At 32.2% G+C, this 14,130-nt stretch overlaps 1 long non-coding RNA gene across 1 annotated transcript; it reads left to right on the top strand.

Moving 5' to 3' along the window:
• Positions 1-848: 848 nt before the first annotated feature.
• LOC109119868 (uncharacterized) lies at positions 849-7,893 on the top strand. The gene is made up of 3 exons (XR_002027433.3): positions 849-963; positions 3,551-3,643; positions 7,681-7,893. It is a non-coding gene; the product is annotated as an uncharacterized lncRNA (long non-coding RNA).
• Positions 7,894-14,130: the final 6,237 nt, after the last annotated feature.

Below are 14,130 nucleotides of genomic sequence, written 5' to 3'. Positions count from 1 at the left end.
TGGAGTTGTCTATTTCTATAAACCCTTTTAACATTGCCACCTTACCTACCTTACTTTTTAAGCGGGCTAGCCTAGATACAAAAAAAACACATCTTGCTCCTCATATCAGCTTCCATCCTAGAGCATAGCGGGATAGCTGAGTTAACATGAGGGTTTACTCTAGCACAATCATATTGTTATTACCCGCAAAATGAACTACGATGAACTAGATCTTCTCATGAGTTTTAAGAGATAATAACTTTCCAATAAGGTAAGAACACATTTTAACAGTTGGTTTAAAGATTTTCAAGGTAAAACGTTAAAGGACGACCAAGACATCTAGAACTAGTCTTTTGAGTGCTAGTATGTCTTAGTTTGTTTGCCTTGTTTTGAAGTGTTATTTGGAGTATTCAATGATAGTAGGTGGCCCAACTATAAAGATGGTCGTGTTTAGGGTCAAAATATCCAGGTATGACTACCCAAGAACCACACTAGGGGTCCTTTAAGAGGTACAAGACATTGCCCATAAAGCTACCAAGATAGATTGAGCAACGACCATAAATAATGCACTGTTAAGCAATTGACACCCATAGAAAAGGGGCATGACTCCATACTTTGACGTTGTATCTTAGAACCCAAAACGACAAGCCTCAGCCACCATTTACGGATGAATAAGATGGAACCTTCAATCAATTGATGGTCTGTCAATGGCCACCTGCAACAGTGCCAAAGTCTTGGCCAACCAAGGGTTAAATTGGTAAATCCACCCCACTTTCTAATTAAATGGTGGATGATTATTTTACCTATTTTAGATTTTTTAAAATACCTTATTGTAGAATTAGAATTCATTCTTCAAAACTAAAGTCTTCCCTCAAAAAATAGTCTCTCTCAAAAACTCCATTGGAGGTCAATCTCATGATAAGGCTAGGACATACCTTTTCAACTGATTTTTTCTTCAATTTTCGAGGCTCTTCAATCTATAAGGTTTTATAACTTTGGATCCTTGGATAACCTTTCAATAAAGGAGTTCTATTAACGATTTCCAAAGGATTTTACATGATGAAAATTTTCCAATTTCCAATCTAAATATGGGTTCAGATTCATATTTTTTTCAAAGACATTATAAGGATGAATCAATGTTAAATCAAGGTTTAAATGATGATTTTGAATGAAACTCCTTGAAGAACTCATGATCTCCCTATTCTTAATTTAGCATATAAAATGGGTTCTGTGATCTTGATTGGATGTTAATTGAATTAAACATAAATTCTGATGTACAATGGAATGCTATTACTATCTTTAAATATTATTTTGAATTTTTTAGAATTGGTCAATGATGATCATGTCTTGGACAATTGGTAAGTTTGCCTAACATCTTGTCTATATTATTAGAATTTATGTTCTATGGTTTTGTCCACTTATGGTGGTGGTGCTTATTTCTTCCCTATCTATACATGTTGTGATTATGTCCTTGAGGGAAATAGATGTAATTTAAATAGTTATTATGATGAACATTAGTATGAAGGTGTCCATGAAGGTTGTGTATATAGTCCTCAATGTTAGTATCATGATTTGGGTGTATTGATAATAAGAAGTATAATGTGAATAACGATGTTAGGGTAAGGTATGGTCAACATGCTTGATTGTGATAATTAGTATTGTTGAATGAAGCCTACCTAAATAACCCCTATATGAAAGTGTTATCTTATAAATATTAGGAGTTTTCTATTCAAATGTTTAATGTGCTCTTACCTCGTATGATGAAATGTTGGTGTATGGTTTACAATACCTAAATTCTTTATATGTGAATTGTCCATAACTTTGGGATATTAGAAATATGTTATGATCTTTTGAAGGGAGTTTCCCTCAATAATAATGTTTTTCCTATTATGTGGTCACAAGAATTAATATGTAACACATAAACGCCATGCATTACTATGAGTATGATATATTGAGGGTGTTTATTGAAAGAATAATTTTTCTATCCACCTTTATGTCATATTGTGCATGAAAAGTATATGACTAGTAAAGTACGAACGTGTATTGTCTAATGGTGTTTATCTGAAAGGTTTTCTCAAATATTTACACACACATGAATGCATGAAATAAGAAGGTTAATGATAATCTAGTAAATGAGAGTCCCTTGAAATATTTCGTAAATTTTACATTTAACTACACTATGTTATGGATGTTATGATTGTGTGAAAGGACATTCTCATATGATGTGGGTTTTTGATGAAAGGACATTCTCATCATATAACCTATGATCCATGCACATGTGATATAAAGGATTAATACCCTAAGGCCTATCTTATGAACTAATTTTTAGCTTAGCATACAGTGAACTTAACAATGAGAGGTGTTCCTTCACAAAAAGAAGGGAGGATCATCCGAATCTTAAAATGAACAAATGAAAATAAGACTATGAACCCTAACAAGGACTACCTAAGATATGTTACTTAGTGTAGGTAAGGGAATGAGACTTTGCCTATACATTGCACAAGTAAGCATTAAGAGGAGTTGTAGGGTGGGTTATTTATGTATATGTATATATCTTATGAATGGCGTTATTATGTTAACATACTTGATATAAATAATATGTATGTTTTTAATCTCATTTGATATACATGATGTTGGTCTCACTTAGTATGCATGTTGTTGTCCATACTTGTTCAGATGATGTATTAGGTATAGGACAATGCTTGTGACCTCTTTGTAAGTTCACTTGGTGTGTGTGAGTTTATGGGCTTTACATATACGTTACATTAGTAGATTTAGATTTGGGCTATGAGTAAGGTCTTGTGATGTATTGATGAGCTGAACTCCAAATATACAATGTCAACTATTGTTTCATTATACTGTTTCATATGGTATGGACTTGTATATTTTTCATGAGATGTGCATAAACATAAAATGGATTATGACTAAGGTATAATGAATGAATGATTCCGTATATGAGGTGTATGAAGTATGTTGGTCTTATGTCTAATGTTAAATGCATGTGTTGTATTTTACTGAATATGATGTGCCTAGTCGAGGATGACTTCATAGAAACACTTAATAGTAGCACATTGCACTAGTGTTACTTGGGGTTTTCGTAGGTGATGGTTCTTATGTACATATTATGTTACATGATATTCTATGCCCTTATGAATATATGTGGTTCGATTGATGAAGGTCATATGAATGCTCACCCTTGGTGAACTTATGGTGATACATTGGTATGAATGATGGAATGGGATATTATTCATGCATTGCACTTAGTATTACTTAAGGTTTACTTGAGGTAAGGATCTAAGGTACAAAGGAACGGTAATGTACTGGAGATACTAAATGTTTCTTAACTGTGATAAATAACTTTATGTGTTATTGTGAATGTTATCCATGTCTTATGATGTATGTCAACTATATTATTCTTTTTGTATCAAATGCTTAAGGAGTTTAACTAAAATGACATGAGGCATGTTTTCTAACTAAATGTCCTCTTAATAATATGTTTTTGCATGGTTTTCATACTTTCTACATTCTTGTACTAATACCATTCTTCTGAATCTTTTTACACTAAGTGTAGGTGGTGATGACTAATGGACATTTCCCAGAATTAAGAGCTTGGATCATTATTCCCATGATCGGGTGCATCCTTAATGATTCAAGGACCTTTATGGTAAGAGTTTCTTGAAGTTCTTATAATAGAATATATGTGTTCGTTTTATATTGTAAGGGTGGTGTCCCTATTATATTGAATTTGTGTCTATGATGGCAAATATGAGACTTAGTTACACAACTCAGTATCTATGATTTTTAAATAGATGACTTTTATGTCTTGTGTTATATTATTCAAAAGATTAAATCCGCACGAATTTTCATAACTATGCAATGAATGAATGATAAGGACATGTATAAGACCTCTACACGGTGTTACGCTTAGGGGGTACTCTCAGGTAGTAACACATATACTCCTACTTCATATTCATGAACTCTTAATTTTTCTTCCATTAGCTCTTTGGAAATGAAGCGCCCGAACAAACCATCTTCAAACGCATCCCAACTCGATTGTGGTGTACCAGCTTCCATATTCTTTTTCTATTGATCATACCATATCCTAACAACACTTTTGAGTTAATATGAGGCTAACTCCTCATGCTCTACATTAGCAACACTTTTGACGTCCAACACATTCTGAAGTTCTTCCCCAGAGTTCGTTGGATCCTCAAAGACCATTGACCTTATGAACTTTAGGGGGTTCATCCTCAAAAAGATAGGGATTCTGGATATATAAGCCACATCATAACGACCAACACCTTGTTGACCAGCCTTGTTTTCGACAACCTAAGTCAGCATCAGGATAACATTCCTCAATTCCACATTGGTGACATCTCTAGTAGGGGGTTTCACTTTTGGTACATCAGATCATCTTAACATTCCCCCTAATAGGACGTCCTCAAATAACTCTTCACAGAGGCATGCTCTGAAAACAAATGTGTAAGAACCAGTTAAAGAAAATTTTTCTAGACTTGAACTCTATCACACGAACAAAAGTGAAAAAAAAAGTGAATGTACCTAAATGTTGTATCTTCCGAATTATAGATATGACGTGCTTCACACAGAAAGAAGGACTCTACTAGAGATGATTTCATAGACGTCCTAAGACTCTTTAACTCTGTGTTATGACACAATGTTTTGCACACATTAGTCTACACAAGTGAAGTTGCCGACACTCGTAAAATATTTATGATCCCCAAGCGAACCCTTGGCTTGGTTGACTGCTTAGTAGAGGAGTAACTGAAGTTTAAATAGTCTTCAAATAAATATTTACCTCAATGTAAACTCGATTGGAATGTCTGAAAATACATAATTGCAAAAATCATAATTATTATAATAATTTGCAAAAAAGTGTTTAAAGGAATGATGTACTGAGAAATTCTTTAACTCTAACCTCTCTGGAACCTCTAATACTAGGATAGATGTCGAGACAAAACCAATGATAACTCAAAATTCTATTTATGTTTCAAACTCAAAGTCATTACATTAGAGACTTTCATACTAGTCCTTTTGATACTAAGCATAAATAATATTATAAGATTCTAAAAAACAAAGGAAATCTAAACTTCAATTGTTATAGAAATAAATTACATCTCAAGAACTGTGAATGAATATTTTTGATGTGACAATTTTTTATTCAATTGAGATTTGTGTTTGAGCAAAAACTAGTCCATAACTATGAATAGTATTACATACGTGTTAAAAACAAAGGTTCTTGGTGCAATCGATAGATACTTGAAGAATTCTTGAACCCTAGACTTTCTCCTCTTGGAACCTTGCTCGAATTCTTTTAAGTGTTGAAGCACGTGAAAAAATATTTTAGCACTATTTAGTTTCTTAATTGGGTGGGGAAAACATGGCTTAGGCCTAGAAGGAACGGGAAAAGACCAAACTATCCCATTAAAAACTGTTGAGCTGTCTTACAACAAGAGGCTTCACTAAATCAGGCATATCATTTTACTTTGAATATGAAATGAAACAAAATTGGTGGCGTTGGAAAGAGAACTCAAAGATATTTAATTTTGTATGTAGTTATGCACCAATTTATTTTTTTTCTGAGAAATATGATTATTTTAAATTGACCACACACATAACATTTATAATGGCTTTATGAACCCCCTTTTAGCCCTTTTCGAGGGCCAAGGTATTACATCTATGAATAGAAATTTTTGTTTAAGCCACAATTGGATTACCTGATTACTTTTAACACCAAAAAAAATATATTTAATTGCCTTAAAGTAGAAATAAGAATGGGTACTCCTAGTAAAAAATCATTGCAGAAATCTTTCCACAAAAATATAAGTTTTAGGTTACATACACATGAATAGAAATGCAAACGTCTAAACAGATTTTCTTATATGAAGATGAAATTTAATAGAAATAATAGAAAGGGGCCAAAAATACCCTTGAACTATCAGAAATGTTACAAAAATAGTCTCCATCCACCTATTGACTCCAAAATACCCTTTCCATACACCTATGGGCTCCAAAATACCCTTGTCATCCACCTTTGTGTTCAAAATTGATCACTTATTTAACAGTTTCAAATTTAAACTATTTAAATATATTTAATAATATTTTTAAATATATTTAAATAGTTAAAATTAGAAATTGTTAAATAAGTAATCAATTTTGAACACAAAGGTGGTTGACAAGGGTATTTTGGAGCCAATTGGTGGGTGAAAAGTGTATTTTGGAACCAATAGGTGGATGAAGGGTAGTTTTGTACTATTTTCAATACTTCGAGGGTATTTTAGGCCCTTTTCCGTAGAAACAATGCATTTTATTATTTTTTTATAAAGATGAAACTAATTAATTGTTCAATAAACATGACGTCAATTGGACTTTGAATTTATAGAGAAATATGGATGTTCTCTAAGTTATAAAATAAGGAACAATAAATGTGCGAGTACTAATTAATGAAATTTAGTGATCTTTAGGAATGTACTTTTTAACGCGTGGGATAGATTGATAATGCGAAAATCTTAGAGCAATCTTTTTAATCCAAGATTACAGTTAATTGTTTTTCTTGGATATTCTCCGTTTTCTTCATCAAAGAGAATATTTAGGCATGTATGTCACAATATCTTTTTCATCGATATTTCGATGCATTATTTTGTGTACTCTAATTTGTTGATTAAACCCATATTCTATGGGAGGAAGTTATATGGAATAATAGATCATTGTTTCAATTTACATAAATTCTTATTTTTATAAATACGATGGAGAACTAATAGAATATAAGACTCACAATTGTAAACATATGTCCTTCGTAAAATAGAATAAGTTGCGACTATTTTTGTTTATCAACAAAAGTTTGTCATGATTATCTATTTTATTTTTATTTGTTTAATTATTTGTAACTATTATTATCTAATAGCATCCTTAAGATGAGTTACATTGTTGTTGTTTTTGTCATCCCAGTTGATCAAGTTGTTTCATGCATCATCGAGAAATTTTTAAGTCTTGCTCTTGTCATGATTGTAGTGTCCATTATTTTTGTGTTTCTTTGCTGCACATTCTCTCTCTGAGATTGAAGATTCTCTTTCTCTTTTCTTTGATTTCTTTCCTACAACCCTATCTTTATAATTTACAAAGAAAATCTCAGTAAAAATAAAGCTCATGATTCTGAATATATGTCCTTTGTTAAATCGGATGAGTTGCGACTAATTCTTTTAGCAATAAAAGTTATGTCATGAATATCTAACTTATTTTTATTTTTTAAGACTTATAATTATCTAATAGCTGCTTTAGCATGAGTTACTTTGTTGTTGTGTATGTCATCCCAGCTCGTCAGATTGTTCCATGCATCATCGAGAAATTTTTAACACTCACTCTTATCATGATTGTTGTGTCCATTTCTTTTATGTTTATTCATTACTGATTCTCTCTATGAGATTAAATATTATCTATCTCATTTCTTGGATTTATTTCCTCCAATCCCAATCTTAAAATTTAAATATAAAAACATAGTAAAAGTAAGGCTCACAATTCTGAACATATGTTCTTCATTAAATTGGATAAACTGGGACTATCTTTGCTTAGCAACAAAACATATGTCAAGAATATCTATTTTACTATTATTTGTATAATATTTATATAAACATTATCTAATGGCTTCCATAACATGAATTACCTTTTTTTTGTATGACATCTCAGTTCATCAGGTTGTTCCATGCATCATCAAGAAATTTTAAGTCTTTCTCTTGCCATAATTGTAGTGTCCATTTCCTTTGTTTGTCTTTGCTACATATTTTCCCTCTGCGATTGAAGATTTTGTTTCTATTTTCTATGAATTCTTTTCTCAAACGCCGGACACAAGTGTAGAAACAAAATATTAGTAAAAATAAAGCTCACAATTTTAAAGTATGTCCTTCGTTAAATAAGATTTGATGCAACAAAAGCTATGTCACAAATATCTATATTATTTTTATTATTGTAATTTTCGTATAACTATTATTATTTAATAGTTGTCTTTACATTAGTTACCTTGTTGTTGTGTATGACATCCCATTTCATATGGTTGTTCCATGCATCATCAAGAAATTTTTAAGTCTCGCTCTTTTCATGCGTGTAGTGTCCATTTATTAAGTATTTCTTTACCGCAGATTCTCTCTCTAAGATTGAAGATTCTCATTCTCTTCCTTTTTTTAGATTTTTTTTCTCCAACTCCAGTCTTAATTTTTTTTTTTTGGAAAAAATGAGTTAAAATAATATATTTTTCATGTCTCCTTAACATTAGAGTAACATTTACCAGTTGTAAGTTTGGGTTACAGTAAATTTCAAGCTTCGAAAACAATTTTTTAAGAAATAATTCAAGGCAAGAGCACATAAATAAGATCAAATGTGGTCCACCCTTTCCTGTACCCCTAATTTTTGGAAATGGTTCTTTTTGTAAGAAACTGATATTTAAAAGGTAACCTTTGAATTTCGTAAATTATATGTTCATTTAATAAATTTGAGAAGGATTCTTTAATATATATTAAGCAATATTTAGTCCTCGACTAAACCATAAAAATGTAAGAAGCTAACTTATATAGCTTAATTATGAAAACCTGTAACTACAATACTACATAAAAGTCCTTTAATTTTTCTTAATATCTTCACAATTAATTCAAAACAATAAATAATTTAATTTTGTTTCCCAGAAAGATACAAAAATTGGCTATCATTAGCAGGTTTGTGATGGCTCCGCGTTACGTGGTCAATACGGACCTCAGTGCCTGCTGGAAAATTATTTTTAACTTTCAGCTTATTTTATTTATTTTAAGGATGCGTTAATCCTAAAAATTCTTAGGAAGTCATAAAAATTACACTTAGCGCGTAGTAAAATCAATATTCATTGACAAAACCCTTTCATTCAGTCCTAATATTTCTACACTCAATAATGTCAAGAAGGCGCTAAGGCTATGATTCATCTTCAAAGCTTTTCCTTAATGTTTCATCAAGCACGTTGTTCTTTTAGGTATGTGAAATTTCTAATTGTGATGTATTTTTCCTTCCACACGTCAATCATGTAGTCATTCCATTAAATTCATTGATGAAGTCGTTTATGTAGATGTTCTTGATGAATTATTTAGTTTTAAGTTCATCCTTTAATAATGGTTGTTTAGACTTCTTGAACTGAGGGTTTTGCGAATAACGGTTGTTCCTTGCTATATTTTGAGTGATATTTCATGAAATTGTGTTGGTTTATTGAATCAAAAAGGAATTTGGAAGAAACTAATGTATCCCTACGAATTGGGACTTTAAAGATCATAGCAAATTTTGGGTTTTAGGTGGTACGAATAAGGTTCTTTCTGTGTGGCGGAGAGGATACGGAGCCCTCTGCACGACTAAGGATCCCTTTCTGTGTGGCAGAGAGGATAATGAGTCCTCTACTTAAAAATTTGGTTAACAATGTGTGAAATCTCTTTCCTCATCGTCGAGAGAATATATACTTCCATGTCTCTATCACAACCTGAAACGATACCGTAGAAGTTAGGGTCAATCTTGGATTTGCGACATGTGTACTTGACCCCTCAAAGATATTGTACAAGCCCGTACATATCATCCATCGCATATACATAATGAAAAGTAGTGAGGAATTAAAACATTTCAAAAAACACTTCATAGTCTTTAAAAACTCTTTCATATAAAGTCATAGAGAATACTAAGTCTCAATCTCATCAATCATAAGAAACGAGAATACTTTTCGGGCACGGCCCATACACAATGCTAATATAGAAATACATAGTCTATTGCAATACTTCAATAGGAAACATAAAAGACATCTACTCCCTCGAATCAATTGAGGACATACTTCGACTTCACTTGAAAAAGTGTACGATCAAAGTGTTGCTTCCCAAATGCTCCTCACCTACCAATAACTATAGAGATAAATAAAAGCATGGATTAGTACAACCACCTGTACTAAGTATGACATTATGCATGAAAATCAAGAAAACTGACATTTATTGGATATATACATCTTTTTCATTTAAAAATAATATTATATTCATAAGAGTAACATTTAAACACTTTGAAACACATAAGATAATGTTTAAACAATTTAACACCTTTTTAACCAACTTAACAGTGAGCTCAACTCACTGTAAAGTGAAGGAATTCACTGTTACAGTGAAGTGATTTTTATTCCCTTTTAAAACTTATTAGCATGTAGTTTTCTCACTAAAACCTATTCGAACACTCACTTATGCAACACAAAGAGAGAGCCGCCCATACAACCTCCCTAAGAACACCTAATGATCCTCAAGAATACTTATAATAAGACACATACTCACTTAAAAGACATCAACACTTCAACATATCGATAATATGACATTCTCATACCAAAGGCTATCAAAAGACTTACTAATGTAAATTAAGAAGATAACGTACATGATTGACCTAGATTACCTAACTAATTCCTAAGACTACCTAAGTTTAGATCATGTCCACACGAACAACATATTCCCTACTTAGAGTCATTCTTAAGACTCATCTAGGTAAGATACGCGGTGAGCATTCCTATGCCCCCTTAATACATTAACTAAAAACCCCTTAACTACTCTAGATATGTACTTATATTATTTAATATACTTTCTTAAATTAATTTATTACTTTCACTAGTTCATTTTTGAGAGACTCAACAGATAAAGGACATTCAAGTGATGGTCTTGGACAAGACCTAGGTACTCCAACTAACACTTGAAGCCTATTATGCAATGTATAGATAGAGTTCCATATCACAAGCTAAACTTCCTACAACTTCTCTAATGATAATAAGTACTCTATATGATGAGAATAGGAAATAACTGTCATAGACCATGATAGTAAGACATGGAATCCAAAGTTGTCACCTACTCCGATGATGGTGTTCTACTTCCCAATGGTAGAACTTAGATACATCCCATGTAGGCACATTATTAAGGAATATGAAGGGCATAATTTGCAATCTAGTCTCATTCTGTAACTAGAAATACTTCCCTTACCATACTCACTCGGTGCTAACCTTCCTTTTCAGAGAATAATTTACACGTATGGTTCATATAAAGGGGTTCCATATTATTTTGATAACCCAGCCACATTTACCCGACCAAATAAAGGTCCACTAGGGCTAACTAACAATGGAGACAAGAAACTCATCATGAATTTCCTAAGGATTAATATGATGCAATTCAAATAATTAACCTTAAGTCTATCATTCCTTTACTTGAAGGTACCATTATGGCTTACGACTTCAACATTCATAACCTTATCACTAGGTTAATGGTTTTATATGAAGGACCCTCTTAATATCATTCAAGGTCATACATCATTCATGCATTCAAGACTAGGAGACATTAACATTCTAAGTCAAGACATCTGATCATTTAAATTAATACATACATCAAGTGTGGGACACAAGTCAACCGAGACAAATACACTACATACTTCACTTAAACTCATATCACATGTCATCCTAGAAGTACATATAAATAATTTTTATCATCTCTAAGTCATCTAATACACTATCATATCATCATAAATATGACCATCATAGACTCATATAGTCAGGTTGGAATATCATACATCAACCCTAAGAATATGCACACAAAGCAAACTCATAGTCTAACATAATCACCTAAATAACATCAATAGAAGAACAACTATACTTTCACATTACTTATCATTTAGATAGATATTATCACACTTCACATAATCATCATAATACTTCGTGTAGTTTCTGACAAGGACATAATCATCATATTACATAAAATAGCGCCGACAAGGACACATCAGTTGCAAGTAAAGCACATAACACTGGCCCCATAAGTGGACCATACAAATAACAACATAATTTAGGTATAATTAATATAAAAGAAATGAAATAGGGAAGCCTACCACCATTCCATCCTCAATACCTCAATCCAATGCCAAATCACCCAATTGATATCACAAGGCCCTTACCCATGGCCATAACAAACAATTCAATACAATTATAACAATATTCATGAAACGAATATAATTTACTACATATTCATCAATCTAATACAAAATACATATCAATTTCCTAAAATTGTTACATCAATAAATAGCCTATATGAAACTACATTAGAAGTCATAAACATTACATCAATATCAAGTAACCAATTACTTAGTGAAAAATGAGGGTTCATCCAAATCATGGGTTCATTGGTTATTTTAATTTAAAATAATTAATGCAATAACAATTCAATCATTATTCAATACTTAAAAACCATTTTTGCAAGAACCCATGTATAGATCATGAAATTGAACAATTGAACTTTTAAAACTTTAGAAAACACCTTTGAAAGTTGGGATCCTTGATGAAGAGAGTTTTAGGGATCAGAAACCATACCTCAATGAATATAATTCTTTGATTTGATGAATAATCTCAACTAATTTCTTCAATCCAATCCCTTCCTTGATTTTTGGCTCCAATGGAGTTCTAGGGAATTTCTAAAGGATTTGGGGTTTTGATTTGGAAGAATAAATTCTTTTATGTGTTATAGAAATATATACATGTTTAAAATACCAAAAATACCCATTATGAACCGCCAAACCTCTTATTTGTAAGTGGGGTGAATTTACAAGTTCACCCCTCACTTGGAAGTGAACTGCACGTTGGAGAAAGACCCATCGATGCTCCGACCCTTGACAAACGGACCGTCCTATTTGTCCGTGGTCTGGGACTGAGTCATTTCTTGGGCTTTCTATACCCGAATCGTATGTGGAAAAAGACAAAACCTCACTTACAGGGCGTTGATTGACCCACTAGGTGTCGAATGCCATCTGTGGGTGGGCTGTCTTGGACAGTCTTGGCCAACAACTTTGGGTCCTTCCTCAAGGACCCTTGAATGATCCTTGGGGATGTTTTCCCAGACGTTGCAAACACAAATATAATTGAATATGAGTTTAGGACCTATAACATGAATTTAACCTAAAACGAACACGTAAACTCGATAAAACATGCCTAGACACACAAGGTCATTTAAACGCATAACTTTTGAACGTCATGGACATTCTTCGATATACCTCCAATCTTCACGAAACTTGAAAAATTGCCTATATACAGAATAATAGTTCATTTAAGGACCTTATAACCTCATAAATCACACATAAACACCTAGAACCTTATATGAGGCACAAAAGTGACTTCGTTATCGAACGTCTTAGTTGTCCCTTGGCATTTTACTTTTAAATAACCTAAACTCTTAAACACTGCCTCAATACAATATAATAGAACAATTTAAGACACTATACCATAAAGAATACAATGTAAGGATCCAGTTAACCAAAGTCATTTTTGAGGCCTTACAGTCTCACTTTTCAGTGTGTGTTCTATCCAATTTGTCTTCGCTTTCTAATGATATTTATCCTTACAATTTTCCTTAATAATTGCGAGATGTTTCATATCCTAATCAATAGTGTTAAACTATATTTTGTTCGTTTTCAAAATCAAAGTATTGTTAGGAGGAAAGTTTAACAGGTCCTTTAGAGTCACGTTTGACATTGTTTCGAAATTAATAATAGTCATCCAGTTTTTTCATTCATGTATATAATTTCGCATGAACCCTATGACATGATCTATAAGTTTTGAGAGTCTTTGTAAACCAACCATTTTGTTTCAAAATGAGTTTTAAGAAAAAGTGTAAAGGTTCTATTTCATACGAAAACTTTAGAGTTGTTCAATCTTAATTTATTTATATATATATATATACACACACACACACACAGTAATGTACACATGTTGATCATTAACCTTGAAAGATATGTTCACAAGTGCATGTTTTAAAGAATGCAATTATGGCTATATTTTTTAAAAGTATTTCAACAAGTAACAAGTCCCTTCTTTGAAAGGGGTAAAAGTAAGCATAAAGTTATATGAATGATTTTTGGTGTAGTAATGAGAACCTAAATGAGTTAGAGTCTTTTATAATTCAGAAGTCCCATAAAACTACGTAGTACACCTAGGATAGGATAACATTGATTCTTCATGTGAATCCTCACAGTCTTTGAGAAGGCATATAATTAGATCCATAGTTATGATAACATCCTATACCTTTTGCAAGGTATAATATGGGACCTTGCAATGTGCGGTGGCACGTTGTATCTTTCCTAGGC

This window comes from Solanum lycopersicum, chromosome 1, assembly GCF_036512215.1.
Source record: "Solanum lycopersicum chromosome 1, SLM_r2.1".
NCBI classification, from domain to species: domain Eukaryota; kingdom Viridiplantae; phylum Streptophyta; class Magnoliopsida; order Solanales; family Solanaceae; genus Solanum; species Solanum lycopersicum.
The sequence above is the reverse complement of the archived record's forward strand: the minus strand, read 5'-3'. Positions and strand labels throughout refer to the sequence as shown.